Raw genomic sequence first — 9,697 nt, forward strand, 5'->3', positions numbered from 1 at the left:
ATAATCACTTGAAAAAAATCTTAGAATCCAAAGAATAGTATACTTGATCGTTCTACAAGTCGAAAATTGGAAAAATAAGTGATATTTTTGCTTGATGCTATTTTTGTCGGTATGCAAAATCGTTGTCAAGATTCTCAAACCTTAAAATCAGGCCAGCCGGCAATTGGCGGGTGAAAATTTCAATCAATTCCCATTCCTCACATCAAACTATGCATATAACAATAGCTTTTATGCTGAATGACGGCTATCCGGCTGTCCCTATCCAAAAATTGAGAAAGCCATAAGTGTCCCTACCTACTTTGCGCCGAAGCAATACGAATCAAAAAGAACTACGAATGGGGACTTAGAATAATTTTTCATTTTTCCCAACTTTGAAAATAATCACTTGAAAAAAATCTTAGAATCCAAAGAATAGTATACTTGATCGTTCTACAAGTCGCAAATTGGAAAAATAAGTGATATTTTTGCTTGATGCTATTTTTGTCGGTATGCAAAATCGTTGTCAAGATTCTCAAACCTTAAAATCAGGCCAGCCGGCAATTGGCGGGTGAAAATTTCAATCAATTCCCATTCCTCACATCAAACTATGCATATAACAATAGCTTTTATGCTGAATAACGGCTATTCGGCTGTCCCTATCCAAAAATTGAGAAATCCATAAGTGTCCCTACCTACTTTGCGCCGAAGCAATACGAATCAAAAAGAACTACGAATGGGGACTTAGAATAATTTTTCATTTTTCCCAACTTTCAAAATAATCACTTGAAAAAAATCTTAGAATCCAAAGAATAGTATACTTGATCGTTCTACAAGTCGAAAATTGGAAAAATAAGTGATATTTTTGCTTGATGCTATTTTTGTCGGTATGCAAAATCGTTGTCAAGATTCTCAAACCTTAAAATCAGGCCAGCCGGCAATTGGCGGGTGAAAATTTCAATCAATTCCCATTCCTCACATCAAACTATGCATATAACAATAGCTTTTATGCTGAATGACGGCTATCCGGCTGTCCCTATCCAAAAATTGAGAAAGCCATAAGTGTCCCTACCTACTTTGCGCCGAAGCAATACGAATCAAAAAGAACTACGAATGGGGACTTAGAATAATTTTTCATTTTTCCCAACTTTGAAAATAATCACTTGAAAAAAATCTTAGAATCCAAAGAATAGTATACTTGATCGTTCTACAAGTCGAAAATTGGAAAAATAAGTGATATTTTTGCTTGATGCTATTTTTGTCGGTATGCAAAATCGTTGTCAAGATTCTCAAACCTTAAAATCAGGCCAGCCGGCAATTGGCGGGTGAAAATTTCAATCAATTCCCATTCCTCACATCAAACTATGCATATAACAATAGCTTTTATGCTGAATGACGGCTATCCGGCTGTCCCTATCCAAAAATTGAGAAAGCCATAAGTGTCCCTACCTACTTTGCGCCGAAGCAATACGAATCAAAAAGAACTACGAATGGGGACTTAGAATAATTTTTCATTTTTCCCAACTTTGAAAATAATCACTTGAAAAAAATCTTAGAATCCAAAGAATAGTATACTTGATCGTTCTACAAGTCGCAAATTGGAAAAATAAGTGATATTTTTGCTTGATGCTATTTTTGTCGGTATGCAAAATCGTTGTCAAGATTCTCAAACCTTAAAATCAGGCCAGCCGGCAATTGGCGGGTGAAAATTTCAATCAATTCCCATTCCTCACATCAAACTATGCATATAACAATAGCTTTTATGCTGAATAACGGCTATTCGGCTGTCCCTATCCAAAAATTGAGAAATCCATAAGTGTCCCTACCTACTTTGCGCCGAAGCAATACGAATCAAAAAGAACTACGAATGGGGACTTAGAATAATTTTTCATTTTTCCCAACTTTCAAAATAATCACTTGAAAAAAATCTTAGAATCCAAAGAATAGTATACTTGATCGTTCTACAAGTCGAAAATTGGAAAAATAAGTGATATTTTTGCTTGATGCTATTTTTGTCGGTATGCAAAATCGTTGTCAAGATTCTCAAACCTTAAAATCAGGCCAGCCGGCAATTGGCGGGTGAAAATTTCAATCAATTCCCATTCCTCACATCAAACTATGCATATAACAATAGCTTTTATGCTGAATGACGGCTATCCGGCTGTCCCTATCCAAAAATTGAGAAAGCCATAAGTGTCCCTACCTACTTTGCGCCGAAGCAATACGAATCAAAAAGAACTACGAATGGGGACTTAGAATAATTTTTCATTTTTCCCAACTTTGAAAATAATCACTTGAAAAAAATCTTAGAATCCAAAGAATAGTATACTTGATCGTTCTACAAGTCGAAAATTGGAAAAATAAGTGATATTTTTGCTTGATGCTATTTTTGTCGGTATGCAAAATCGTTGTCAAGATTCTCAAACCTTAAAATCAGGCCAGCCGGCAATTGGCGGGTGAAAATTTCAATCAATTCCCATTCCTCACATCAAACTATGCATATAACAATAGCTTTTATGCTGAATGACGGCTATCCGGCTGTCCCTATCCAAAAATTGAGAAAGCCATAAGTGTCCCTACCTACTTTGCGCCGAAGCAATACGAATCAAAAAGAACTACGAATGGGGACTTAGAATAATTTTTCATTTTTCCCAACTTTGAAAATAATCACTTGAAAAAAATCTTAGAATCCAAAGAATAGTATACTTGATCGTTCTACAAGTCGAAAATTGGAAAAATAAGTGATATTTTTGCTTGATGCTATTTTTGTCGGTATGCAAAATCGTTGTCAAGATTCTCAAACCTTAAAATCAGGCCAGCCGGCAATTGGCGGGTGAAAATTTCAATCAATTCCCATTCCTCACATCAAACTATGCATATAACAATAGCTTTTATGCTGAATGACGGCTATCCGGCTGTCCCTATCCAAAAATTGAGAAATCCATAAGTGTCCCTACCTACTTTGCGCCGAAGCAATACGAATCAAAAAGAACTACGAATGGGGACTTAGAATAATTTTTCATTTTTCCCAACTTTGAAAATAATCACTTGAAAAAAATCTTAGAATCCAAAGAATAGTACACTTGATCGTTCTACAAGTCGAAAATTGGAAAAATAAGTGATATTTTTGCTTGATGCTATTTTTGTCGGTATGCAAAATCGTTGTCAAGATTCTCAAACCTTAAAATCAGGCCAGCCGGCAATTGGCGGGTGAAAATTTCAATCAATTCCCATTCCTCACATCAAACTATGCATATAACAATAGCTTTTATGCTGAATGACGGCTATCCGGCTGTCCCTATCCAAAAATTGAGAAATCCATAAGTGTCCCTACCTACTTTGCGCCGAAGCAATACGAATCAAAAAGAACTACGAATGGGGACTTAGAATAATTTTTCATTTTTCCCAACTTTGAAAATAATCACTTGAAAAAAATCTTAGAATCCAAAGAATAGTATACTTGATCGTTCTACAAGTCGAAAATTGGAAAAATAAGTGATATTTTTGCTTGATGCTATTTTTGTCGGTATGCAAAATCGTTGTCAAGATTCTCAAACCTTAAAATCAGGCCAGCCGGCAATTGGCGGGTGAAAATTTCAATCAATTCCCATTCCTCACATCAAACTATGCATATAACAATAGCTTTTATGCTGAATGACGGCTATCCGGCTGTCCCTATCCAAAAATTGAGAAAGCCATAAGTGTCCCTACCTACTTTGCGCCGAAGCAATACGAATCAAAAAGAACTACGAATGGGGACTTAGAATAATTTTTCATTTTTCCCAACTTTGAAAATAATCACTTGAAAAAAATCTTAGAATCCAAAGAATAGTATACTTGATCGTTCTACAAGTCGAAAATTGGAAAAATAAGTGATATTTTTGCTTGATGCTATTTTTGTCGGTATGCAAAATCGTTGTCAAGATTCTCAAACCTTAAAATCAGGCCAGCCGGCAAGTGGCGGGTGAAAATTTCAATCAATTCCCATTCCTCACATCAAACTATGCATATAACAATAGCTTTTATGCTGAATGACGGCTATCCGGCTGTCCCTATCCAAAAATTGAGAAAGCCATAAGTGTCCCTACCTACTTTGCGCCGAAGCAATACGAATCAAAAAGAACTACGAATGGGGACTTAGAATAATTTTTCATTTTTCCCAACTTTGAAAATAATCACTTGAAAAAAATCTTAGAATCCAAAGAATAGTATACTTGATCGTTCTACAAGTCGAAAATTGGAAAAATAAGTGATATTTTTGCTTGATGCTATTTTTGTCGGTATGCAAAATCGTTGTCAAGATTCTCAAACCTTAAAATCAGGCCAGCCGGCAATTGGCGGGTGAAAATTTCAATCAATTCCCATTCCTCACATCAAACTATGCATATAACAATAGCTTTTATGCTGAATGACGGCTATCCGGCTGTCCCTATCCAAAAATTGAGAAAGCCATAAGTGTCCCTACCTACTTTGCGCCGAAGCAATACGAATCAAAAAGAACTACGAATGGGGACTTAGAATAATTTTTCATTTTTCCCAACTTTGAAAATAATCACTTGAAAAAAATCTTAGAATCCAAAGAATAGTATACTTGATCGTTCTACAAGTCGAAAATTGGAAAAATAAGTGATATTTTTGCTTGATGCTATTTTTGTCGGTATGCAAAATCGTTGTCAAGATTCTCAAACCTTAAAATCAGGCCAGCCGGCAATTGGCGGGTGAAAATTTCAATCAATTCCCATTCCTCACATCAAACTATGCATATAACAATAGCTTTTATGCTGAATGACGGCTATCCGGCTGTCCCTATCCAAAAATTGAGAAATCCATAAGTGTCCCTACCTACTTTGCGCCGAAGCAATACGAATCAAAAAGAACTACGAATGGGGACTTAGAATAATTTTTCATTTTTCCCAACTTTGAAAATAATCACTTGAAAAAAATCTTAGAATCCAAAGAATAGTACACTTGATCGTTCTACAAGTCGAAAATTGGAAAAATAAGTGATATTTTTGCTTGATGCTATTTTTGTCGGTATGCAAAATCGTTGTCAAGATTCTCAAACCTTAAAATCAGGCCAGCCGGCAATTGGCGGGTGAAAATTTCAATCAATTCCCATTCCTCACATCAAACTATGCATATAACAATAGCTTTTATGCTGAATGACGGCTATCCGGCTGTCCCTATCCAAAAATTGAGAAATCCATAAGTGTCCCTACCTACTTTGCGCCGAAGCAATACGAATCAAAAAGAACTACGAATGGGGACTTAGAATAATTTTTCATTTTTCCCAACTTTGAAAATAATCACTTGAAAAAAATCTTAGAATCCAAAGAATAGTATACTTGATCGTTCTACAAGTCGAAAATTGGAAAAATAAGTGATATTTTTGCTTGATGCTATTTTTGTCGGTATGCAAAATCGTTGTCAAGATTCTCAAACCTTAAAATCAGGCCAGCCGGCAATTGGCGGGTGAAAATTTCAATCAATTCCCATTCCTCACATCAAACTATGCATATAACAATAGCTTTTATGCTGAATGACGGCTATCCGGCTGTCCCTATCCAAAAATTGAGAAAGCCATAAGTGTCCCTACCTACTTTGCGCCGAAGCAATACGAATCAAAAAGAACTACGAATGGGGACTTAGAATAATTTTTCATTTTTCCCAACTTTGAAAATAATCACTTGAAAAAAATCTTAGAATCCAAAGAATAGTATACTTGATCGTTCTACAAGTCGAAAATTGGAAAAATAAGTGATATTTTTGCTTGATGCTATTTTTGTCGGTATGCAAAATCGTTGTCAAGATTCTCAAACCTTAAAATCAGGCCAGCCGGCAAGTGGCGGGTGAAAATTTCAATCAATTCCCATTCCTCACATCAAACTATGCATATAACAATAGCTTTTATGCTGAATGACGGCTATCCGGCTGTCCCTATCCAAAAATTGAGAAATCCATAAGTGTCCCTACCTACTTTGCGCCGAAGCAATACGAATCAAAAAGAACTACGAATGGGGACTTAGAATAATTTTTCATTTTTCCCAACTTTGAAAATAATCACTTGAAAAAAATCTTAGAATCCAAAGAATAGTATACTTGATCGTTCTACAAGTCGAAAATTGGAAAAATAAGTGATATTTTTGCTTGATTCTATTTTTGTTGGTATGCAAAAATAGCATCACAGAATTTTTAATTGAAAAAAATTATATTCATATATAATTGAATGCATAAAATTAAACTAAATTCTATATAACTAATTTATAATTTATCAGGTAACCGATATTATTAATTTTTAGTGATGACTTGAAAAGTTGATGCTATTTTTGTTGGTATGCAAAAATAGCATCACAGAATTTTTAATTGAAAAAAATATATATTCATATATAATTGAATGCATAAAATTAAACTAAATTCTATATAACTAATTTGTAATTTACCAAGTAACCGATATTATTAATTTTTATTGATGACTTGAAACGTTGATCTTATTTTTGTTGGTATGCAAAAATAGCATCACAGAATTTTTAATTAAAAAAAATATATATTCATATATAATTGAATGCATAAAATTAAACTAAATTCTATACAACTATTTTATAGTTTATCAAGTAACCGATATTATTAATTTTCAATGATGTCTTGGAACGTTGATGCTATTTTTGTTGGTATGCAAAAATAGCATCACAGAATTTTTAATTAAAAAAAATATATCTTCATATATAATTGAATGCATAAAATTAAACTAAATTCTATACAACTATTTTATAGTTTATCAAGTAACCGATATTATTAATTTTCAATGATGTCTTGGAACGTTGATGCTATTTTTGTTGGTATGCAAAAATAGCATCACAGAATTTTTAATTGAAAAAAATTATATTCATATATAATTGAATGCATAAAATTAAACTAAATTCTATACAACTATTTTATAGTTTATCAAGTAACCGATATTATTAATTTTCAATGATGTCTTGGAACGTTGATGCTATTTTTGTTGGTATGCAAAAATAGCATCACAGAATTTTTAATTAAAAAAAATATATATTCATATATAATTGAATGCATAAAATTAAACTAAATTCTATACAACTATTTTATAGTTTATCAAGTAACCGATATTATTAATTTTCAATGATGTCTTGGAACGTTGATGCTATTTTTGTTGGTATGCAAAAATAGCATCACAGAATTTTTAATTGAAAAAAATTATATTCATATATAATTGAATGCATAAAATTAAACTAAATTCTATATAACTAATTTATAATTTACCAAGTAACCGATATTATTAATTTTTATTGATGACTTGAAACGTTGATCCTATTTTTGTTGGTATGCAAAAATAGCATCACAGAATTTTTAATTAAAAAAAATATATATTCATATATAATTGAATCCATAAAATTAAACTAAATTCTATACAACTATTTTATAGTTTATCAAGTAACCGATATTATTAATTTTCAATGATGTCTTGGAACGTTGATGCTATTTTTGTTGGTATGCAAAAATAGCATCACAGAATTTTTAATTGAAAAAAATTATATTCATATATAATTGAATGCATAAAATTAAACTAAATTCTATATAACTAATTTATAATTTATCAGGTAACCGATATTATTAATTTTTAGTGATGACTTGAAAAGTTGATGCTATTTTTGTTGGTATGCAAAAATAGCATCACAGAATTTTTAATTGAAAAAAATATATATTCAGATATAATTGAATGCATAAAATTAAACTAAATTCTATACAACTAATTTATATTTTATCAAGTAACCGATATTATTAATTTTCAATGATGTCTTGGAACGTTGATGCTATTTTTGTTGGTATGCAAAAATAGCATCACAGAATTTTTAATTGAAAAAAATATATATTCAGATATAATTGAATGCATAAAATTAAACTAAATTCTATACAACTAATTTATATTTTATCAAGTAACCGATATTATTAATTTTCAGTGGTGTCTTGGAACGTTGATCCTATTTTTGTTGGTATGCAAAAATAGCATCACAGAATTTTTCATTGAAAAAAATATATATTCATATATAATTGAATGCCTAAAATAAAAATAAATTCTATGCAACTAATTTATATTTTATCAAGTAACCGATATTATTAATTTTCAATGATGTCTTGGAACGTTGATCCTATTTTTGTTGGTATGCAAAAATAGCATCACAGAATTTTTCATTGAAAAAAATATATATTCATATATAATTGAATGCCTAAAATAAAAATAAATTCTATGTAACTAATTTATAATTTATCAAGTAACCGATATTATTAATTTTCAATAATGTCTTGGAACGTTGATGCTATTTTTGTTGGTATGCAAAAATAGCATCACAGAATTTTTCATTGAAAAAAATATATATTCATATATAATTGAATGCCTAAAATAAAAATAAATTCTATGTAACTAATTTATAATTTATCAAGTAACCGATATTATTAATTTTTAATGATGACTTGAAACGTTGATGCTATTTTTGTTGGTATGCAAAAATAGCATCACAGAATTTTTCATTGAAAAAAATATATATTCATATATAATTGAATGCCTAAAATAAAAATAAATTCTATGTAACTAATTTATAATTTATCAAGTAACCGATATTATTAATTTTCAATGATGTCTTGGAACGTTGATCCTATTTTTGTTGGTATGCAAAAATAGCATCACAGAATTTTTCATTGAAAAAAATATATATTCATATATAATTGAATGCCTAAAATAAAAATAAATTCTATGTAACTAATTTATAATTTATCAAGTAACCGATATTATTAATTTTCAATAATGTCTTGGAACGTTGATGCTATTTTTGTTGGTATGCAAAAATAGCATCACAGAATTTTTCATTGAAAAAAATATATATTCATATATAATTGAATGCCTAAAATAAAAATAAATTCTATGTAACTAATTTATAATTTATCAAGTAACCGATATTATTAATTTTTAATGATGACTTGAAACGTTGATGCTATTTTTGTTGGTATGCAAAAATAGCATCACAGAATTTTTAATTGAAAAAAATATATATTCATATATTTAAATGTACAAAATTAAAATAAAACCTGTATAACTGATGTATAAATTATCAAGTAACCGATATTATTAATTTTTAATGATGACTTAAATGTTGATGCTATTTTTGTTGGTATGCAAAAATAGCATCACAGGATTTTTAATTAAAAAAAAATATATATTTGTATATAATTGAATGCACACAATTATAATAAATTCCCTTTTATATATAATTAATTTATTATTCAATATTTATTCATATAAAGGTTGACAATGTAATCATGGAACGGGCAATATATTCTATGTTCAGGCGGTCGAAGTGGACCTACAGGTACAAGTACGCGGGACTCTTGATGCACGTGTTTTATACTAGGTCGGGCAATGGCTTCGCTTCCCATACCCAAGTATACTTCGCTTATAGTATAGCACAGCATTGCCACGAGTCCAAGTCGAAGACAGAATGACTCTCTATGTGGTACGCGCTACGGCGTTTGATATTTCGTGTGTAAAAGGATATAATATTATTACTTTTTCACTCATTTTTTTTTTAACAGAGCGTTAACTTACTTCACTCCAAGTAAAATTATAAAGTTGTCAAAATGAAAAAAGTTATTTCTTATAACCATGTCGTTTAAAAATCTAACGATGAATGTTTTCACATTTACAAATGTG

Source organism: Diachasmimorpha longicaudata, unplaced genomic scaffold, assembly GCF_034640455.1.
Source record: "Diachasmimorpha longicaudata isolate KC_UGA_2023 unplaced genomic scaffold, iyDiaLong2 ctg00000215.1, whole genome shotgun sequence".
NCBI lineage: Eukaryota > Metazoa > Arthropoda > Insecta > Hymenoptera > Braconidae > Diachasmimorpha > Diachasmimorpha longicaudata.